The sequence below is a fragment of the Giraffa tippelskirchi genome, chromosome 2 (assembly GCF_054371585.1).
Source record: "Giraffa tippelskirchi isolate mGirTip1 chromosome 2, T2T-mGirTip1v1.2.pri, whole genome shotgun sequence".
Taxonomy (NCBI): Eukaryota; Metazoa; Chordata; class Mammalia; order Artiodactyla; family Giraffidae; genus Giraffa; species Giraffa tippelskirchi.
The window spans coordinates 189747680-189770922 of record NC_137276.1 but is presented as its reverse complement, the minus strand read 5'-3'; the positions used below and the strand labels follow the sequence as shown (position 1 = coordinate 189770922).

At 36.4% G+C, this 23243-nt stretch overlaps 1 long non-coding RNA gene across 1 annotated transcript in view; it reads right to left on the bottom strand.

Annotated features, from left to right (window-relative positions):
* The window catches only part of LOC145539090 (uncharacterized), a 201096-nt gene that overhangs the window by 51493 nt on the left and 126360 nt on the right, over nt 1–23243 (bottom strand). The window contains exon 3 of the long non-coding RNA XR_014077567.1: nt 13407–13662. This is a non-coding gene — a long non-coding RNA (uncharacterized LOC145539090). The remainder of the gene's footprint in view (nt 1–13406; nt 13663–23243) is intronic.

Sequence of the window (23243 nt, the reverse complement as noted above, 5' to 3'; positions counted from 1 at the left end):
TGACTCCTAACATGGCTCTTCCTCAATTGGTCTTACTATAAAATGAAGGGGTATGTTTTGTTATTTGTGCCTCATGCACTTACAATACTATCGTAACTACTTTTTCTGCTTGCTCATGAAGACTTATCCATCTTTTTCTGAAACTATTTATGAAGGTTATGTTATGAATTTGCATCACTCACCTTTAGACAGGACTACAGTTTAGTGGTTTTAAAGAGCAATTTAGTGGCGGGTGTAGCTTGAATGGTGCAGAGAGTAGTATTAAAGGTCGTTTTGGAGACAAGTATAATAGTGCTATTTTTCACTCAATTCAAAAAGTATCTGAGCAGAGGAATTTTACTGTTGACTCACCTTAAATGAACCTCTTAGCCACAGTCTCAGTTTTCACTGTAGTCAGCATAAGATTTTTATGCCTACCTGTCATACCAGCACGTTAGAGAGTACCTATAGCAGCACTTCCCTGATCACTTTGAATCTGCTCCATTTCTAACTAGAATTTTCTTCACATTTCACAAAAAGGGACTATACGGATTTTAAATGTAATTTTCCCTTATAGAAACACCCAGAGTGAGCGTTCTTTAGCTTTTGTAGTAGAACCTTCCTCCTAGAAGCTCACAGCACTTAATATATAAAATTTCATTTGTGTCAATCCAACTGCTATAAAATAAGTTGGGGTCAGGTTTTAATTATTTCCTCATGTTCCATGCAGATGATATGCTATTATTTTATAGTAAGTGAAGATTTTGAAGATACTGTCTCAAAGCAGAAGAAAGGAAATAACTGTTTCTTTTCCTGAAAACATGTATCCCCATCAAGCTTTGGCAGGCCTGTGTCTGACCTTTTGTTCCTTCTATTATCTAAATACTTATTTGGCTTTAAGAAACCAGCCATGCATGTCTGGAATTATTACTAAATGTAACCTTCAGATTGTAATACCAGTTTATAACTAAGGAAAGAGTAAGCTTGGCCATGTTGAGGTTTTGAAAAATATCTTCTTAGTGAAGCATGGACCACTGTCTGCTTCATCCTCAGCTGGGTGTTTCTGCCTAGAGCATCATGGCAGTCTAGAGCCTCACACTGATGTCTTGGCTGACTGTACCCTTTATCAACAAATATTCCAGGTCACACCCATACAAGTAATAGCAGAACAGAGAGGAAGGTCTCCCTACCCCAATTCTATAGTCTTGTTCTTTTTGGGTCTAACGCAGTGGTTTCCAACCTGAGGGCCCTAGATTTCTAGAAGTCCTTTAGTTGCAAAAATAGAAGTTCAGAGTTATTTATAACAAAATTTGAAGTCTCACATGAATTGCTTTCAAACTGTGGTGCTGGAGAAGCCTCCTGAGAGTTCCTCTGGACAGCAAGGGATCAAACCAGTCAATCGTAAAGGAAATCAACTCTGAATATTCATTGAAAGGATTGAAGCTGAATCTCCAATACTTTGGCCACCTGATTCAAAGAGCTGACTCATTGGAGAAGACCTTGATGCTGGGCAAGACTGAGGGCAGGGGAGAAAGGGGCGGCAGAGGATGAGATGGTTGGATGACATCATTGACTCAGTGGACATGAGTTTGAACAAACTCTGGGAGATAGTGAAGGACAGGGAAGCCTGGTGTGCTGCAGTCCATGGAGTTGCAAAGAGTTGGACACAACTAAGTAACTGAACAACAACAACAACACATGAGTTGGATATTTTCACACCATTGTTGTGGCTTGCAAGAATCTCAACATAGTATAGTAACACTCTGATCTTGCACTAACAGTTCCAGTTGGCTATTTTAGGGGTCTTTTAAGGAAACAAATGAATTATGACTTAATACATGAGGTGAGTTTGGTGGAACACAAATCTTTTTCAGCTAGAATCTGTAGGGGAAATTATGGTGATGGGAACACTGGTTACTCCTGTTCTTAATTTGAGGTCATAGTCACTCAGTAGAAGAGCCCTCCACTTCACAGAATTGATAAGCTCTTCACCTTATTTAGCTCAATCCCCAAAATCTGGAGATCTAAGTGCTTCTGTGAGCTAAGTACTAAGAGCCCAATTAAAGTTCATTAAAAGAAAAAAAAAGCAGGCTATCTACTTCTTAGAATCATACTTATTCAACAGATACATAGCAACCACCTTGCCCAGGCTCTGTGCTGGACCTTTGGAATATAAAAGTTCTACCCAGGACCATTCTTGATCACATAGACATTGCAGTATTAGGGATAACAGATATTCATCAAATGATCGCATAAAGAGAATTAAGATTATAGTCATGGTAAATATTATCAAGGAGAAGCACATGAAAACCCTGACTCATGGATTTGACCTAGCCAGGGGTATTGTGAAAAGCTTCCCCAAGGAAGATAATTTGAACTGAAACTAGTAGTTGAGTAGTTAACTAGTCAAGATGGGAGGAAGAATCATGCCAGCCAAAGAAATCAGTTATGTAAATACTCTGTCTGGAAGAAGTTTGTTAAGTAGTAGGGATAAAAGGAAACCAGTTTGGTGGTGAGACTGGAGAAAACATGGGAGAATTAGTGGGAAGTAAGGTTGAAAGTTTAGTTCAGTTCAGATGCTCAGTGGTGTCCAAATCTTTGCAACCCCATGGACTGCAGCATGCCAGGCTTCCCTGTCCATCACCAACTCCTGGAGCTTGCTCAAACTCATGTCCATCAGGTCAGTGATGACATCCAATCATCTCATCCTCTGTAGTCCCCTTCTCCTTCCACCTTCAATCTTTCCCAGCATCAGAGTCTTTTCCAATATGTCAGTTCTTTGCATAAGGTGGCCAAAGTATTGGAGTTGCAGCTTCAACATCAGTCCTTCCAATGAATATTCAGGACTGATTTCCTTTAGGATGGACCGGTTGGATCTCCTTGCAGTCCAAGGGACTCTCAAGAGTCTTCTCCAACACCACAGTTCAAAAGCATCAATTCTTTGGTGCTCAGCTTTCTTTATAGTCCAACTCTCACATCCACACATGACTAATGGAAAAAACAAACCTTTGACTAGAGGGATTTTTGTCAGCAAAGTAATATCTCTGCTTTTTAATATGCTGTCTAGGTTGGTCATAGCTTTTCTTACAAGGAGCAAGTGTCTTTTAATTTCATGGCTGCAGTCACCATCTGCAGTCATTTTGGAGCCCAAAATAATAAAACCTGTCACTGTTTCCATTGCTTTCCCATCTATTTGCCATGAAGTGATGGGACCAGATGCCATGATCTTAGTTTTCTAAATGTTGAGTTTTAAACCAACTTTTTCACTCTTCTCTTTCACTTTCATCAAGAGACCCTTTAGTTCTTCTCAGCTTTCTTCCATAAGGATGGTGTCACCTACATATCTGAGGTTATTGATACTTCTCCCAGCAATCTTGATTCCAGTTTGTGCTTCATCCAGTCCATCATTTCTCATGATGCACTCTACATATAAGTTAAATAATCAGGGTGACAATATACAGCCTTGACATACTCCTTTCCCGATTTGGAACCAATCTGTATTTCCATGTCCAGTTCTAACTGTTGCTTCCTGACCTGCATACAGACTTCTCAGGAGGCTGGTCAGGTGGTCTGGTATTCCTATCTCTTGAAGAATTTTCCACAGTTTGTTGTGATCCACAGTCAAAAGCTCTGATGAAGTCAATAAAGCAGAAGTAGATGTTTTTCTGGAACTCTCTTGCTTTTTCAATGATCCAACGGATGTTAGCAATTTGATCTCTGTTCCTCTGCCTTTTCTAAATCCAGCTTGAACATCTAGAGGTTCATAGTTCACGTACTGTTGAAGCCTGGCTTGGAGAATTTTGAGCATTACTTTGCTAGCATATGAGATGAGCACAACTGTGTGGTAGTTTGAGCATTCTTTGGCATTGCCTTTCTTTGGGATTGGAATGAAAACTGGTCTTTTCCAGTCCTGTGGCCACTGCTGAGTTTTTCAAATTTGCTGGCATATTGAGTGCAGCACTTTCACAGCATCATCTTTGAGGATTTGAAATAGCTCACCTGGAATTCCATCACCTCCACTAGCTTTGTTCGTAGGGATGCTTCCTAAGGTCCACTTGACTTGCATTCCAGGATGTCTGGCTCTAGGTGAGTGATCACACCTTCGAGGTTATCTGGGTCATGAAGGTCTTTTTTGTATAGTTCTTCTGTGTATTCTTGCCACCTCTTCTTAATATCTCTGCTTCTGTTAGGTTACTACCATTTGTGTCCTTTATTGTGCACAAATATTACCTTGGTATCTCTAATTTTTTTGAAGAGAGCTCTAGTCTTTCCCACTCTATTGTTTTCATCTATTTCTTTGCACTGATCACTGAGGAAGGCTTTCTTATCTCTCCTTGCTATTGTTTGGAACTCTGCATTCAAATGGGTTTATGTTTCCTTTTCTCCTTTGCCTTTGCCTTTCTTCTTTTCTCCGCTATTTGTAAGGCCTCAAATGTTGTGGTAAAATTCCACCTTGAAGGACTTCTTAGCAATTTTGTTTCTCTTTAACTTGAGAATATATAGAAACAGGGTGAGTAGTATGTGTTATATGACCAAAATTGTGTGCTGTTGCTTTTTTTTTTTTTAAGAATCACTTTGGCTACAAGATGGAGAAAAGACTACAGGTGGAGAAGAGAGATCAACTAGGAATCTATTGTTATAGTTCAGAGATCACAGTGGCTGGGACTCTTAGAGAGTTGGTCAAAAAAATGAAGAAATCAAGACATTTAGGAATTTCCCTCAAACCCTTTAGTAGCCCCAGATGTCCTTGTCTTTATATGTGTTTGCGTGTTTCCCAGGAGACTTTTCTTGGTTTCCCATTTTCCACCAGAGGATCCCCTCGGCCTCGTAGTTGGGTACTACCTCCCCTAGGTATATCAACCTTCCTCTATGGTTTGCTCTTCATCATTCATGATATGGGCTGCTTGCTTTATTGTTAGGTTAGCCCTGGGCTACTGCTTTCTAGACACAGACCACAGACTGTCAGCCTGGGCATGATGAGCACAGCTGTAATGTCAAAGATAGTATCTACTTCCTTGCCAGGTGGGCCACTAGACAGGGCAGCCCTTATAAAATATAAAGGCTCCACTGTGGCCACATGACCACCAAGGTTATTTAATAATTTCCTGTTTAATATCAAGGCTCTTTGATTTAGAATTTGGAGAGCAAGAAGATCAAAGCCAGCTTCAGCAAAACAGATGCCTATGTTCTTACCTCTGACTTCTAGCAGGACCATTTTGTGATGCTGGCTGAAGTTGTGCAATAGAGTACAACTTTCATCTCCCACTTATTTTAAATATAATGTTCAGTGAGTGCTTAGTACTTGTCTATGACATGGATAAATCAATCAAAGATAAGTTTCTGGTCTGATTTGCTCATTCAAAGTTAAAAAGAAAATAAAGTTATAAAGAATAATTATAAAATCTAACTCAAATTTCAACAACAGAGGGAAAGGGAAGCTATCTGGTTGAAAATAGAACCAAGACAGGACCAGAGAGAAATTGAAAAAAGACAGAGGTTTTGGTGAGAAGGTAGCATGGGAAAAATGAATTGATTCTTATTCTGGCAGGAGAGAGAAGAAGCTGGAATTGGTGTAAAATCTGATGGACACAGTGTGACTATGCATGTCCCAGCTGGTTTTACTACATCTCCTCAGGCTGCTGTGACTACCCCAAGTTTCTTGAAGACTGGGCTTCTGGATTGAAAATCAGTCTAGACATTTTATTCTCAGACTTTCCAGAGGAAGCGTGGTTGGTAACACTACCAGCATGGCAAATTGAGAACCTATTAATACATGGTTTTCACCTCATGACAGACATTTAGGCAACATCCAAGACAATCCAAAGAAATAGGAACTATTTCCACTTTGTAAGAAAGTAAATGCTTCCTTGAAATCTACTATGTAGGTTGCTTAAATGAAAAAAAATTAAAAAGAAAGAAAGAATGCTAGTGAAACTTTTAAATGACTTGACATGTTCAGTTGCTCAGTTGTGTCAGACTCTTTTGATACCCCATGGACTGTAGCCCACCAGGATCCTCTGTCCATGGGATCATCCCGGCAAGAATACTGGAGTGGGTTGTCATTTCCTCCTCCAGGGAATCTCCTCAACTCAGGGATTGAACTTCTGTATCTCCTGCATTGCAGGCCAATTCTTTACCTCTGAACCACTGAAGAAGCCCTGTAAATGCTAATATAATAACAGGGAATATCAGAATTTTCACCTTTGCTTTTTGTCATTTCTGAACATACTGAAATATTTTTATATTTAAGCCAAAAAAGTTTTGAATTCCAAAGAAAGACACGGCAATGTGGTGAAAAGAACAGAGGACTCAGAATGAAGATAAACAGGATGGAGTTTTAATTCTACCTATGTGACCCGGGACTAGCTACTTAATCTCTCTGGGTGCCTATTCCTTCAACATAAAAGTTACAATGTTGTTTGAATGACCTAGAAGAATACTCTACCTAGGATATTTACTGATTCCATTTAGGACTGATAGCACAGAGTTACCCATTTTATATACTAGATCTGGTAGTGAATATTTAGGATTTTTTAAATGGAGAAGCAAGATATCATTAATTAAACAAGGAAGCCAGACAGAGGTGATTCTAATGCCATGGTGGCCTATATAAGCAAACCACAACTAAGCGTTTAAATGCTTAATGGTTACAAAATCAAAACTTAAGGACAGCCAATCACAAAGAGCCAACTAGGCTTTAAGCTATAACCAATCAGTCATCTTTCTTTACTTCTGTACATTGTGTATATAGTATAAGTCTTTCTCCAGCTCCTAACCACTTCTGATTTGGTGCTTCCTGCTTGGAACTGATTTCTGCTCAAATGAACCCCTGAAATTTTTAATATACTTCAGTTTGTTTTTTAACAATATTCAAAGCCCAATGTGGATTTTTGTATAGTATTATAATCAGACATGTAAATTATACTTCAATGAAATTTTGTATTTTTAGCTAGAGAAACAATAGAAGTTAAACTTTTGATATTAATTTCTTGGAGGAAATTAGGAAAAAAAAATAATTATTGACTTTCTTCCTTAAATAATGAAAGATTCAAGACAGTGAAAACATACACATTTTTTGCCAGACTTATCTATAAAAACAAATGGAAGCCCTTTGTGAAAGTCAAAGAATATGTACTTTTCTAGTTGAATTAAAGACCCTAAGTAAGATACTGGAGAGATAGAACTCCTTTTCTTAATATATCCAGCAATAGTGGGCACTTAGTTGATGGTGGTGAGCAAAACAGGTCCCTGCTGTCTCTGTGGCCACAGAGTTTAGAGTGCAGTTATTTCTTTTCTCTGCACATCCACCACCTTACTTTTTGGTAGAACTCAAAACACAGAATGTAAACCACAGAGATACTCAGAAAGTTTCTGCATGCTTCTAAGTAAGCTCATGAAACAGCATGATAAAAATTCAAGTCCAGTTATACAATACAGGGACTCCATTGTGCTGTCATCTCATAGGGGGAGTTTAGTGGAGATAAATGAGTCCCCAGAGGGGCCCAAATTAAAACACATGGCTCTTTTACAAGTAAACAGTCTGAATCATCTATATCATTTTAATGAAACTGTGAGGACCAATAATGCATAGCCTATCCCAATGTCATTTCTGTGCAAAGAGAACTGGCCAGGAGGGAGTTCCAAAGGAAGTACATTGCTGATGGTGCCATAATCCATGTCACTAGTATTTCATCTCATCTGAATTATTTTGTTACATAATTAATTAGTATTTTTGCCTGATCTTCCTTCTTTCCCTACCATATAGTTAGCAGACTGAGCAAATAAAATTAAAGAATGCCCAGATAGATTTGAATTTTAGGTAAACAACAAATATGTTTTTAGGATAAGTATGTCCCATGCAATATCTGGGTCATACTTACATTAAAATTCAAATTGAACTGGGCATCCTGTATTTTGTTTATCAATGATACTACCACAAGTTGCCTCTCAACCATGGCTTGCACTAGAAACTTTCTACATATGTATTTTTTTTTATGTAGAAAAACATTGACTCTTATTTGAAGGCTGCAGTAATCCCCTCTCTGAAGATCCTCTGGCGTGACAAATACCAAGTCTGTCAGAAAATATTTCATTAAATCCTTTCTTGAGGTAAGGGAATGGCCTAGGTGGCTCCTGGGAATCCCTTTCAAGCTTATACTTCTGAGTCTCTAAATCACATAATGATCAAATAATAAGCTCACTGAAGCTTCATGAAGGCAGGAACCTTGTGAATCTCCCCAGTGCCTAGCATACCATCTAACAGAGGTGCTGGCCAGAGTAGGCATTCAGTGAATATATACTGGGTAAATAAGAAAAATTTCCTTGAAATTTGTTATTCCAGAAATAAAGGAAAAATTAGAGCAGTTGTCTGTTTTCAACTATAGACCCAGTAGCATAAGGCCCCACAATAACATTGCCATATCATTACATTCATGCCTGAAGCTGCATTCTGAAGTAATATATGAGGATTAATACATGTAGATTTCTAAAAGACCTAAGACTCTGGAGGGGCAGAGCCAAACCAGAGGGTGTTTTTTTGTTTTGTTTTGTTTTGTTTTCTCCAGGTATCATGTAGGGGCTCCCAAAAGGAAATATTTTGACTCCTAAATTTAAATCCTTTTATAGTCCCTCTGGGCCACCTGGGTATTTTCTTAATCCACAGTGTGAAGCTCCTTAGAGCACTTAGAGATTTAAACTGGGGTTTTGCTAAGTAGAATTTGTTTATGCATAAGGAAAGCCATTGTGAACTCAAAAAATACAAATGGAGGAATCGAGAAAGAGAATAAAACTAATTTATATTTAATTTGGCCTTCACTCAGCTATTGGGGAAAATTTAAAATTTTCCAGACTTGTGTTTTAAAAGGATCCCCATGGGGAAAGACTCAACATTTCAATAATACTTATGTTTTCCTCCTACCAGAAGTTAAAAGAGAAACAGGAGAGAAAATACAGAGATTCTGTTTCACATGGTTCTTTAGGTAGTGCTTCTGAGGCAGAAGGCAGATGGCCCCCTCCAGGGTAAGCAATTTGAGTTCATTCCCTGTGGACAGAAACTCCAGGACAATGGAGAGAGGAGGACGGGCTCTGCCCAGATAAAAGATAAGAGACCACATATTTCTCATTCTCAAAGACAGGGAGACCTTCCTGACTAGAAAGCTTCTTGGAGGTCAAAAGAGGGCTGATGTCAAGTCTATCCATAGTGCTTTTTACTGGAATCCATCTTGGCTGTAAATGATTCAAACTACCAGAGGGCATAACTCTGAGTGTGCCGTGTGTCTATCCACATGTGCTGTACTTTTTTCCTCCTAATAAGTATTTTACTTGTTTCACTACTTTCAATGTTAATGATGGTGGTGATTTAGTCGCTAAATCGTGTCCAACTCTTGAGACCCCATGGACTGTAGCCTGCCAGGCTCCTCCATCCATGGAATTTTCCAGGCAAAAATACTGGAGTGGGTTGCCATATCCTTCTCCAGGGGATCTTCCTGACCTAGGGATAGAACTCTGGTCTCCTGCATTGCAGGAAGATTCTTTAACGACTGAGCTATCAGGGAAGCCAGTTCAATCTTTATGGGAATTCTTTTCTGAAAACCCAAAGGGCCAGGGCCTTGTCACTGACGTCTGGGCTAGTGGCTAGGATTCAGCTCTCACTGCTGCATCCCAACCTCATTCTCTGGCTGGGAACCGAAAACTGCTTCAATCCACTGCATACCAAGGCTACCCAAGATCAGTTCATGTTTCAAAGAGAAGACGATTTTTAAATTTTTACTTAAGAAAGAGTTCCTCTTATAGTTTGAAATCAGGTTGCAGACTTCTACCAGAAATTATTACCCATCCCTCTTTCTTTCTCTAATGTTTCTTTGGGGGTATCTGAATAGCAAGCAGGATTTTTAAAAATTATATACCTATGCATACATAGTTATTTTTTAATGCAGTTTCAAAGTATCAAGGACAAAGAGAAAATCTTAAAAGTGACCATAGAGAAAAGATATTAGACTGACTTTGTTTTTATCACTAGAAATAGGAGATCAGTAAAATTTGGAGCAATATCTTCAAAATGCAGAGGGATAATAACTCACTTCAGAACTAAGTGATCAACTTGACTATTTTTTTTCAATAGGGAGAACAAAACAAAGATATATTGAAATAAACAAGAACTTTCAAAGTTTACCACAGACAAATCCTTAATTTTAAAAAATGCTTCAAAAGATTCTTCATCAAGGAGAAAAGTAAACTTACAGGAAAGGAAAGATGTAGTAAAGTCAAATGTTAACATGGATTCTACTAAATATATTGATAAATATAATTGCTTCAAAATATCTAATTATCTTTTGCTTCACTTTTAAGAAGATAAAACAATGCTTTGCAAAAATAAAAATATAATGGGATTTTAATTGATACTCAAGGAGATTAAGGGTCTAACTGTTATGAAGGAAGGTAAAATAGTCACATTTATTAGGAGAAGTGATACTTAAATATATATACAGAAAGAGGGTAACAACATAAAAAGAAACTATATGGTGTCCAAACCAGAAGAAAAAAAAAAAATTGCACAGTATAGTTAAATAAAACCAAAAAAAACACAGTCAAATGCTAACCAAAAGCTCTACTGACTGCTAGATTTGTGAACTTCTTAACTTCTTTGTCCCTGGATTTCTTCTTCTGTAAAAATGATGCCCTCGCCTTATACAGTTGGTTTAGAATAAAATAAATTATATTTAGAGGACACATACAGTACCAAGCGCATATTAAAATCTATACATAACTTTTTACTGATTGAGAGAATTTTAAGAATTGATTCCTATAATAAAGTGAAAAATTGATATTCCGACAAAACATAATAATGCTAGAAGACTTCAATGAATATTGTTTTTCTAAATGAGAATGTATATTGAACACTACCTCTGAAAAGTAAAAAATATACATTTTTGAAATTACTGGAACATTATAAAATTAACCACATACTAGATCACATGTATGGAGTAGAAAATGGCAACCCACTCCAGTATTCTTGCCTGGGAAATTCCATGGACAGAGGATCCTGGCGGGCTACAGTTCATGGGGTTGCAGAGTTGGACACAACTGAGCACAAATGCCTAAAATATCAACTATTTTCAATAATTTATATTATAAAACCATATCTTCTTACAAGGATTAAACATTTTTTAAAAATAAAATAAACTTATTTTCAGAAAGTTGATATGTTCTCAGATGTAAAGTATGAAAAAAGATCACAATAGAAATTAGAGAATATTTATAACTAAGTAAAAATAAAAGTGTTACACATCAAAACCTGCTGGAACCTGGTATAGCAGTAATTCAAGGGAAATTTATACACATAAATGTATTTACTTAATAAATAAAATCAACAAAACAAAAGCTATTTCTTTTAAAGAAAGAAAGTACACTGACTCCATCAGTAAAATAGAGAACATCAAAAATAATAATAGAAAAATGGAATGAAAATAGTAAATATTGAAATTACTATATTTTTATGGAGCTTTTTATAATATCATAAAAAAACATTATAAAGAAATTTATGCCAATAATTTGTAGACTTAAATGAAACTGACAACTTTCCAGACAAATATAAGTTAGTAAAATTGCCTGAGGAAGAAATGATAAGCATTAAATAAATTTAGTGAGTTATACAATCTTATCTTGCCTAAAAAACACCAAAGCTTCTTGGAACTAACAATTGAAACCATAGAAAAATGTTTCAGAGAATAGTTAATGAGGGGAAACTACTCAGCCAGTTTTATGAAGCAGATGTATCTTTACACCCAAAGCAGACATGAACAATGAAAGAAACAAAATCCTATAGATAGATACAAAAAATGCAATCAATTTCAAGAGTCATTTACGACAACTTTCAGCTAATTAGGAATAGAAGGAGAATCTCTGAACTTTTATCTATAGTTAACAGCACATTGAAATGTGAAATTTCAGATGTGTTCCAATTAAACTCAGGAACAACTCAAGGATGTCTATGAAACTGCTTCTAACACTGGAAATACAACACAAACAATAAGGTAAGTAAAGAAAATAAGGTATAAGGAGTACAAAAGCTAGCAAAATTATCTTTGTTGAGACAATACTGTTTATAAAATTAAAGAAAATTTACAAACAGTTGGCAAGTTTGCTAGACACGAGCTCAATATATAAGAATCAATAGTGTCCTTACATATGAACAATCATTAATGAGTAAAACAATGGCAGCTAAGTAGTTATTAATAATCAAAGAAAGTAAAGCACCTTTTAATAAATCTAGAAAAAGCTGTATAGTAAACTTTTGACAGAGAAAACTATAAACAATCCTTTAAAGCACTAATAGAAAATTAGGCTATGATAACAGATAAAAGACTAATATCTAAAAGATATCAGTGCTCTCGAATTCACTGTATATTTTCATCCAATTGTGACTATAATCCCAGAAAGAATATATTTGCCTGTTTAATGGAACTTGCCAAGCTTATCCTGGAATTCAAATAAATGAATAAAAGTCCAAGATTAAGTAAGAAATTTAGAAGAAAAATAGCTTTTAAAAAGATAATATCAAGATATTTTGTTGCTGGGGTATTTAAAATACTGTAGAACAGGAACTGAAATAAATAAACAGGCAAAGGGTCAGAAAAGAGAGCCCAGAAACTCATAAATATGTTGATGTATGAGAGAGAAGAGACATTAAAATCAGTAAGAAAAGAGTGAATTTTTCATACATAGCTTTAGGACAATTGGGTATCTAAGTAAAATACAATTTCAAATATTTCAAAGCCCTAAATATTAAAAGCAAGATGTTACACTTTTAAAAGAAAATATAGAATATGGTTATCCTGAAGTTGCAAGATGTATATGCCTAAAAGGCAAAACTCATTAAGTAAAAAATATGATATATCTGCCAACATTACAATGAAAACTTTCTATTTAATAAAATACCACAAAGTTAAAGGAAGCCACAGAATGGGATTTTATATTTGCATGGGTTTCACCAACGAAGATTTCATATTCAGAACATATAAATGTTTACAAATAAATAAGAAAAATATAACAACCCGATAATGAATAAAGGCCAATATATGTGAGGTATTCAAGAAAAGGAGTGTTCAAATGGCCAACAGCATAGAAATTAAAATGCTCAACCTCACAAATGATTAGGAAAATGAAAGTTAAAACCAAATGCAAATTAAAACTATTCACCTTTCAAATTCAGCACACCAATTTTAAAGTCTGGAGATACTCTAGATTTATAAAGGTTAAGAGGTCACATGGATTCTCATACATTGATAGTGAACACAGAAATTGGTGTAGCTATTTTGGAGGGAAATTTACCATTCATAAAGTTTAATATGCTGTATTAGTTTTCTATTGCTGTGTAACAAACAACTATAGACTTCATGGCTTAAAACAATGAAAATTTGTTTGCTTACAGTTCTGGAGGTCAGAAGTCTGTCCTGGGTTTCACTGGGCTAAAATCAAGATGCCTCTTCTGGGCTGCATTCTGGGCTAGCTGGAGGCTCTAGGAGAGAACCTGTTTTTGTTGCCTTTATCCAGTGACTCCAGACTTATATTGCCCGTTGCATGCCCCACTTCACCATCTTCAAGACGAGCAACAGCTGGTAGAATTTTTTTCAGGTGGTAGCTTATGACTCTCAATTCTGCCTCCTCTTCTGATTTCAAGGATTCCTGTAATTAGATTGGGCCCTCCTGAGTAAGCCAAATAAGTAAGCTTTCCCTTCTAAAGATACTTAATTACATTTGTGAAGACCCTTTTGCCATACAAAGTCTAACATATAAACAGGTTTCAAGGACATCTTTGGGGGAACCACATATACAGGTGCTCCTTGAACTAGCAATTTTACATCAGAGACCTTAAAAAATTATTGGAAATGAACTCAAAGAGATATTCAGAAATTCATTCATTGGGACACTGTGTATATTATGGGAGTTTTTTTTTAATTGTTTATTAATAGGAAAATAAGTATCAGTGCATTTCCACAATGGAATTCTGCATAGGGTTAAGATAAATTATAAAAACATAATATTGAACAAAATAAAGTTGCAGAATTACATATGTTTGAGTATGTGTATGTATGGATGTACATGGATAAGGAGAGATGATTGACAGATTGATAGACAGATGATAGAGATTACAACAATGAATTGGCATAATAAATTCAAGATCCGGTGTAATGGTCATCCCTGGGAAGTTAGAGGAAGGGGAAGATACACAATATGTTTACATTTGTTAGAACTAGGTGGGTACATATGTTTTCCTTAAAATACTCTCCAGTTATTTTACGCTTTCAGTGTTTCACAATAGGAATTTGAAGACACTTGTGTCAGGACACTAAATGGAGTAAAGGAATCCCATGGAAGAAGCAAAAGCTAAGAAGAGGAGCACATGGGGCTAAGCCTAGATTAGTTGGTATTACTAATAAACACTAAACTGAACATCAAGAGCCTGGAGTTTCAGTCTTAGCTCTATTTACTTCTGTAACTTTGAGCACATTACCAAACACAATCGGATATTAGCTTCCCCATATAACAAGTGACGACACAAGTGAGGACTCTAGGTTTGTTGTAAACATAAGATAGTCTATCTGATGGCTTTTAAGTACAGTCAGAGATTGTTGACACTAAAATATGGCTAGTTTGACAAAGTACATCTTCTTGAAATTGGTGTTCATGTCTACAGAACTTGTTTAAATACATGTACATGCTCCCACACACACCAACACTGCATAACCTCTGCTTTTGGCTTAAAATCACTACTATCTGCCAGTCTTTTGAGGCTAAAAGACGGCTCCATAGCTGTTCAGGGAAACAGTTATTAAACCCAGTCTGGGATAAAATGTTGAGATGGAATTGAATTTAGAGCCCTGTTCTTTGTGACCTTCACAGAATCAAGCTCAGTTTTTCATTTGTATAATCTCCTTGGGAAACATGTTCAGTGGTAAGCTGTTAAACAGTACATCTCTAGAACACTATTCCCCAAGAGAGACCTATTAATGCCATAGAATTATGGTAACTTGCCTGTCCTAATTTAGGAACAGACAGTGTTAGACTATGGGGTAAATATTTCCTGGCAAAAACTATATGGTCATTCAAATCCCAGTGTTGCTGAGTGATCTCCTTGCCCATGCCAGAAGGGCCCCCGGACTGCAGAAAGAATTCCCTTCACAGATGCTCTGCCACCTCACAAATGCTTCCTTTGTCCTATGTACAAAATCAATGCTGAGGATTTTATACCTTGATTCATTTCTTTGGACACTATTTGGCATATCCTTCCAAGTGATGTCTTCTTCAATAACAACAAACCACTTACTTCTGATGACATGAATTTTTGAGTAGGACTCTGACTGGGACATTCATTGCCTAAGGCAGGAGGCTGGGCTCACTGGCTGTCTTTTGAGCAGCCCTGCTTTCATGTCCTAGTTACTCAACTTTGAGCACAGCCAAAATTTATCTCAAGCCAAGTTCTTCTGGACCAAAAACACTGAAAATTCTTGCCTGCTTCAAGCCAGTAGAAGACTCCAGCCAGATATTGGAACTGTCAAGTAATTTTAATCACTGAAAGAAGAATAGGTTAGATCCTTGCTCTCATTCTCCATAGTGCTGAGGCCACATATGCTGCTGCTGCTAAGTCGCTTCAGTCGTGTCTGACTCTATGCGACCCCATAGATGGCAGCCCACCAGGCTTCGCCGTCCCTGGGATTCTCCAGGCAAGAGTACTGGAGTGGGTTGCCATTTCCTTCTGCAGTGCATGAAAGGGAAAAGTGAAAGTGAAGTCACTCAGTCGTGTCCGACTCTTCGAGACCCCATGGACTGCAGCCTACCAGGCTTCTACGTCCATGGGATTTTCCAGGCAAGAGTACTGGAGTGGGGTGCCAGTGCCTTCTCCAGAGGCCACATATAGGCCACCTCTATATGAAATTTGTATATTTTAGTTTAAATTCTCTGTTGGTTTTGTTGATTCTGTACATATGATATTTCAGGATACAGTTTTCAATCATATATGCATTCCTGAAGACCCATGAAGTGACTACTGCATGTTTATATCAGAATTTTTTTATTTTAGGAAAGAGTATTTTAGATGTTGTACAACCCTCTCCATTTTCCTGTCACTGCATTATACCTGTCTCCTAGTCATCTTCCCATATACTTTAAGAATTTGACCTCAGGTTCATGGATTTCTTTTCCAAAATGAAGATTCTTGTGGACAAGTTACCAAATCCCAGCTATCTCTAAATGATAGCTTTCTCCATATGTTACATTCTAGAATATGCCACTTCACAAATTGCTCACTTACATTACAACCTCTAATCTTTTTACTTTACACATATGTGGACATCATTCTACTCTTGCAGCTTGTCAGTTCACTGACCCTTCCATTTTTACTTCCTTATCACCTTTTATCTCCCCCTTCAGGTCAGATTGCATGCTCTAGAATTTCAGTGATTATCCTGATAAAACCATTGATTTTTTTTTTTTTTTTGCCTTTCTTTTCACAGAAAATTCTAATCCTATATAAACTCAATTATCTGCTTTGGAAGATTCAGTTCAGTTCAGTTGTTCAGTCATGTCCAACTCTTTTCGATCCCATGGACCACAGCAGGCCAGGCCTCCGTGTCCATCACCAACTCCCAGAGCTTCCTCAGACTCATGCCCATTGAGTCAGTGATGCCATCCAACCATCCAATGAATATTCAGGACTGATTTCCTTTAGGATGGACTGGTTGGATCTCCTTGCTGCCCAAGGAACTCTCAAGAGTCTTCTCCAACACCACAGTTCAAGAGCATCAATTCTTTGGCACTCAGCTTTCTTTATAGTCCAGCTCTCACATCCATACATGACTACTGGAAAAACCATAGCTTTGACTAGATGGACCTTTGTTGGGAAAGTAATGTCTCTGCTTTTTAATATACTGTCTAGGTTGGTCATAACTTTTCTTCCAAAGATAGGTCTCACTATAAAGCTGGAATCATAAGCCTTATTTTTTTCTCTGCTCAACTTGCCTTCTGACTTTCTCCAAAAATTACTTCAAACTTTATTTTCTATTCTCAAACTTCTACTTCAACCTCTCACATTGGCTATTGATTTTTAGCTGATTATGTTACCATTTACTTCTTGGAGAGAGAGAGAAATCCACCTGAAAAGAATCAGCTAACTTCGTGATCATCCAACCTACAAATCCACCTGAATGTGCTTGCATCTTTTCCTTCCATGTGTACTTCTGAAGCATTTCTTCCATCTGAACTCTGAGATCCTATGCCCTCCTGATTGCCTGGAGCATTTACTTCCTCTGCTTTCCCATGAATCACCAATCTTCAAACTTTACATAAGCTCTTTCCAAAGTCTTCCAACCATTCCAACAATTCTTTACTAAGTTTAAAAAATCTGTTTGTTAATTTGAGTTTCCTGTTCTGTGAATATTATATTCATATATTGTACCAGCTTTCTATAGAATCATCTTTTCTTTATCCATTTGTAGTATTTTCTTTTTGTAGATTCTATATATATAAATAGTCAGCTAAAACACTGCAATAAGTGTTATTTGCTTGTAGTTTTCCTTTTAGGTTTGTTTATGGGGTCTTTTGTCTATTAGGAGTTTTAATTTTACTGAACTCGGATTTAGCAGGATTTTCTTTTATGGTTTATGCATTTTGCATCTTTTAAAAAACTGTTTTTTAAAGATATATTTCAATATTTTCTTCTAGAAATTTTAAAATGTTACTTTTTACATTGCATCTTTAATTTACATAGATTTTTTTCAAAGAGAATAGTATAAACTAAGAACCTTTCATTTTTTTCTTATAGATAATTATCCAAACAACATTTATTCTCCTACCCAACTTCTATCTAATAATTTGAAAAAGAAACTTAGTCATTGACCAGATCTAAATATTTGTGTCTACTTTGGCACTCTATTTTTTGTCCCAGTGATTGATTTTCCATCCAGGCATCAATATCACACTGCTTTTATTATTAAATTGCTATAGCTCTTTAACATATCTTGATATCTGATGGGGAGTGTTCCACCACCATATCCTTCTCAAAACTCTTTTGACTTTGTTGGCTCACTGCATTATTTGAATTTTAGTTTTCAATTTGTCAAGTCACAGGAAATTTTATTTGATTTCTTTAATAATAATTGCTTTATATTTATAGATTAATTTGGGGTGAACTGACACTTTTTTCAGAGAAGGCAATGGCACCCCACTCCAGTACTCTTGCCTGGAAAATCCCATGGATGGAGGAGCCTGGTAGGCTACAGTCCATGGGGTCGCTAAGAGTCGGACACGACTGAGCGACTTCACTTTAACTTTTCCCTTTCATGCACTGGAGAAGGAAATGGCAACCCACTCCAGTACTCTTGCCTGGAAAATCCCATGGACGGAGGAGCCTGGTAGGCTACAGTCCATGGGGTTGCACAGAGTCGGACACGACTGAAGCGACTTAGCAGCAGCAGCAGCAGACACTTTTTTGGTATTATTGGTTCCCAGGCATAAACATGGTACATGGTTTTCATTTTAGTTTTTTTTATGTATTTTAAGAATAAATATTATACTTTTATCACCAAAATGAGTAAAAATATAAATTATTCAGATCAAAACACAGAGGAAAAAAGAGAAAAATGGAACAGAATATTTAAAATCTTTGGGAATAAAAATCAAGCAGTTTAACATCCATTAACATATCCTAGAAGGAAGAGAGAAAGTATAAGAAACATTATACAAGATTATGACTATGATTTTCCAAATTGACAAAAAAAATAGTAACTTATATATCCTAGAATATCAGCAAACACAGGATAAAGTAAACCATACTTAAGGAAATCATAGTTAAAATTCTGAACAGCAAGGATTAAGTGAAATTCATAAAAGCAGTCAGTAAAAAACTCTGAATTTCACTTACTCACAAAGAAACAAGATTGATGGCTTAACTTATTGTTGAAAAATACGTGTTCTGGAAGTGTCAAAAGTAAAAAAATCCTGCAAATTAGAATTCTATCTTCAATGAAAATATCTTTCATAAATGAAGGCAAATTAAAGAAACTTTTAGAGAGACAAAACTTACAAGCTGAAAAAATTTTCTCCAACAGATCTACACTATAGAATAAAATAGTTAGGCTAAAGAAAATGATACCATAAGGGAGTTCAAATTTACAAGAAACATCAAAAAGCAATGAAGAGAAAATTAGTGGGAGTAAATATGAAATAACATTTTTATTACATACATATATACATTTTATATTTATTTGCATTCTCAACTCTCAGATGGGCTTTTAAAAACTATAATTTTGTAGCTTAATCAGTTTGCTCCATTATTAGTTGAGAATGTGTTTGTTTTAAATATATATGACAGAATTTCCTTTACTTAAAAAGAACAAATTTATTTTCAACCGGAATGTGCATTATATAAAGAAAAATTTAGTTGGAGGGAAAGTTTCATTATACAATATAAACAATATATTACTGTTTCTTTTTATTTACCTGTCTATTTTAAACCTTAGAAAATACTAATATTAGATTTAGCTTTCCTTCAGCAGTTAGTCTTTGCTGACTCTAATTTGAAGTGACCATAGGTTCTAAAATACTTAAAGTCTTTATAATTCTCTCCTAATTCCAATAACTCAAAGTTTTAATTTCTTCATTGCTAATTTTGATGGTTATGTCAACTTCCTTGCTTTGTTAGTTAACATTAATGGGTTTTACTGGCAGTTTTATTTGGTCAAGTCTTATTCTTGCACAACCAATTTTATACTGAAGGAGTATAATGAATTTGGTTCTCCAAATGCGTGGAAAAAAATATGGACCCCCTACAATGACATAAAAGGATGAAGGAATTCTAGGGTCTTCTCAAAAAAAAATGTTTTAAACAGTTTCAAGATGATTTCTACTTCTTTTTGTTTTGCTTTTTGATATTATTGCATTGTTTTTAACCATGCAAACATTGCCCTCTCCTCTTCCTTAATACAAACTTTTCTTGTATGATCGATTTATGGTACTGACACAAGGAATTCTAAGTGTATTGAACCCAGTAGGATGTGTAATATGTGGGGTTTAATAAAGACATGCACTGCTATTGCAATGGAATCACAGACTCTGCATTTGAATTCATAACAATCTTTACTAGGAAGAATTCTTCAACAACTAGCAAATTTCCATCAATATATTTGGTAGAGCTTCATCAAATCTTAATACATCAAAATAATTCTTAGTATTGATTTTTTTTTTTTGCCAAATCTGAAGACAAGAACTCAGCAGCTAGATCACTTGAAAGAACGTTGGTTTCTTCAAGGGCTTCTGTCAATCAGCTACTTATATTCAGTACCTGATACTGGGAGTATATTTAGTGCTCTAGCCATTGGCTCAGAAGGTAAAGAATCTGCCTGCAATGTGAGAGGCCTAGGTTCGATCCCTGGTTCAGGAAGATCCCCTGGAGAAGGAAATGGCAACCCATTATGGTATTCTTGCCTGGAGAATCCCATGAACAGAGAAGCCTGGCAGGCTACAGTCCATGGGGTTGCAAAGAGCCGACACAGCTGAGAGACTAACACTTTCACCCTTTCACTTTCTAGCCATTGTCATTTTCTTCCTCAGACCCTGTCTGGCCTATAACCTCATCTGTTCAATTCATCAATATAGCATCTTTTTTTCTAAGTACATTAGTGCTATCCATTCTAGGGGAAAGAAGAGACCAGAACTAGGACTAAAACTAATTTCAACCCCAGTTTTGATCTCTGTCCCAATCTTGGCCTCAGCTTCAGATGGAATTTTAATGATTCCATTAAATGGACAAATGGCCCCTTAAAACCCTATCAAGGGTGCATTTAGCTTTAACCACCTACTCCTCTAGAGCAAATGGACCTTGGAATGCTGTCAGTCCTTTATATGTCAGAGTCAATTTGAGCTGTTTCCTTTCCACCCAACACCTAATTGAGATGAGTCACATGAATAAACAAAATAAATTCCTCTGTTGGAGAGAAAAAGAAGATATGACTAATAATTTCAGATCATACCTAAATTATGAGGCTAAATAAAGGTCTACAGTCTTGAGAAGCTTGTAAGAAGAGATGCAGCCAGTGGGAAATAGTGCAGAGAGAATACTGAACTGTTGCCAAAGATGAATTTAATCAATCCCTATTAAATAATTTTTCATCCTATCATTTAGAATAAAGAAAACAAATTCTTTCCTGCACCTAAAGTTGATTCTTTGTAAAAGCAAACTGTGAGGAAAATATGCATTCAGAAGAGGACTAGCAGAGGACATCTGTTATTAAGTGATGGAGAAAATTTGGGGTCAGAAGAGATTCTTAAATTTTTCAGATAAAATATGAACTTGTACATCATTTTTTAGGAAAAAAATTGAATATAATATTGGCATACTGGATATAGTATCAAAATAATAAAGAAGAACTAAAGAGCCTCTTGATGAAAGTGAAAGAGGAGAGTGAAAAAGTTGGCTTAAAGCTCAACGTTCAGAAAACGAAGATCGTGCGTCTGGTCCCATTACTTCATGGGAAATAGATGGGGAAACAGTAGAAACAGTGGCTGACTATTTTTTTGGGCTCCAAAATCACTGCTGATGGTGATTGCAGCCATGAAATTAAAAGATGCTTACTCCTTGGAAGGAAGGTTATGACCAACCTAGATAGCTTATTTAAAAGCAGAGACATTACTTTGCCAACAAAGGTCCATCTAGTCAAGGCTATGGTTTTTCCAGTGGTCATGTATGGATGTGAGAGTTGGACGGTGAAGAAAGCTGAGTGCTGAAGAATTGATGCTCTTGAACTGTGGTGTTGGAGAAGACTCTTGAGAGTCCCTTGGACTGCAAGGAGATCCAACCAGTCCATCCTAAAGGAGATCAGTCCTGGGTGTTCATTGGAAGGACTGATATTGAAGCTGAAACTCCAATACTTTGGCCACCTCATGCGAAGAGTTGACTCATTGGAAAAGACCCTAATGCTGGGTAGGATTGAGGGCAGGAGGAGAAGGGGACGACAGAGGATGAGATGGTTGGATGGCATCATCGACTCGATGTACATGGGTTTGGGTACACTCCGGGAGTTGGTGATGGACAGGGAGGCCTGGCGTGCTGCGATTCACGGGGTCGCAAAGAGTCAGGCACGACTGAGTGACTGAACTGAACTGAATATCGAATACCTATTATGTGCCTGGATAACTCCATTAGATCTAAGTAGAGATAACTGCTAAAAGAATATAGTGGCATTTGGTGTTTGTATTTGAATGTCATATGAAAAATAGATTCAGTTGAATGGCTTTGTACATAAAATAAACCAAGGTGACTTGGGATGCATGTCGTTTGAAAAATCATACTTTATACTATTTGAACTTTAAGCACACTTGATATATGTACATAAGTACTGTGTCATATGTCATATGTGTCATACATCAAGTACTTGTAAGTATAGGGACCTTTCTTTGAATTTATTCTGAGTTGAGAGTCAACTCAGAGTTTGAGTTGATGAAAAAAAAAAAGCTTCTACCCCAATTTGTTTTTTCTTTTCCTAATAATTCTTTTCCAAGAATGTCACGTAAGTTTTCTTGCACCAGTCAATTTCATATCTACTTGATATAACATACATATTAATATTTTAACAGTTATAATACATATTGCAATCAATGATAAATAGAATTTTTAAATGTAAATAATTCTTATTTCAATTTTATTTCTGTTCCTATTATCTCCAGGTCAAGAACATCTTAGCTTATTTTTTTTTCACTTAACTTTGAGAATTTTCCACAGTTTTTTGTGATTTGCACAGTCAAAGGCTTTGGTGTAGTCAATAAAGCAGAAGTAGATATTTTTCTGGAACTCTCTTGCTTTTTTGATGATCCAATGAATGTTGGACATTTGATCTTTGGTTCCTCTGCCTTTTCTAAATCCAGCTTGAACATCTGGAAGTTCTCGGTTCATGTACTATTGAAGGTTTGCTTGGAGAATTTTGAACATTATTTTGCTCGCAATTATGTGTTAGTTTGAACATTCTTTGGCATTGCCTTTCTTTGGGATTGAATGAAAACTGACCTTTTCCTATCCTGTGGCAATTGCTCAGTTTTCCAAATTTGCTATCATATTGAGTGCAGCACTTTCACAGCATCATCTTTGAGGATTTGAAAGAGCTCAACTGTAATTCCATCACCTCCACTAGCTTTGTTTGTAGTGATGCATCCTAAGGCCCACTTGGCTGCATTCCAGTCTGGCTCTAAGTGAGTGATCACACCATCATGGTTATCTG